This window comes from Parasteatoda tepidariorum, chromosome X1, assembly GCF_043381705.1.
Source record: "Parasteatoda tepidariorum isolate YZ-2023 chromosome X1, CAS_Ptep_4.0, whole genome shotgun sequence".
Classification (NCBI taxonomy): domain Eukaryota; kingdom Metazoa; phylum Arthropoda; class Arachnida; order Araneae; family Theridiidae; genus Parasteatoda; species Parasteatoda tepidariorum.
This window is the reverse complement of record NC_092214.1, coordinates 49,367,413-49,368,350: the sequence shown is the minus strand read 5'-3', so window position 1 is coordinate 49,368,350 and position 938 is coordinate 49,367,413.

The following is a 938-nucleotide window of genomic DNA, read 5'->3' as shown; positions in this document are numbered from 1 at the left end:
TCGACATGAGTAATCTGTATCATAAAAAAACTTTTTATTTACTTAATATGAATTTTTTTTATTTTGTTCTCAGTTAACAACCATTTGCTTCATTCTTTGAAAAATTTCTAAAATTATCTAGTTTATTTTAATAAGATTTCGAACTATATTCCTATATTCCTACATCCTTAATTCTTTTTTCAATGAAATATTGCATTCCTACATTTTTATGTAAAGCTAAATATTTTTAAACAAAATTGATCACCAAACGTAAAAATATTATAAATGTAAAAGTAAAAATGGATAAATTCAAAATTTTAATACTGCTTTAGGAAAAATTAAGTGTAAATAGAAGGTAACGACTTTCATTTAATTGAGTTATACAATAAGTTAATATAATGATTTATTTTAGTAGAATTTTAAAATACTTTTTGAACATTAATTTTGTTTTATTCCTATCATCATACTGACAGTGGAGTTGACATAATTCTTTATACAAAATTTTTTGTTTTTTAAACAAGAAAAGTTCGTTTGAAAACATTTTTATGTTTTTTTTTAATTCAGTTATCTTTAATTCAGTCTTATGCACAATTAAATAATTTATAAACTTTTATTTATCCATCTGCATTAATTGATGTTAATAAAATATTAAAATATTCATTTAATATTTGTACTCTGATTTTTTTCAGCCAAGTTTCTTACCCACATTGCAATAACCTCGAAAATTACAATTTAAATTTTTTTTTTTTATTATTTTTAAAAAGCTTATTATTTAAACTATTTTTAGCTTCCTTCCGCTTCTAATTTTTTAAATTATTTATGAGCAATTCAACAATATTGAGAAAAAATCGTTGGTTTTCATTGAAATAATTGCGTGGAATATTTCGCAATAATTTCTTATCATTATTAGTTTTATTTTACAAGCAATACAGTAATTTTATATATATATATATATATTT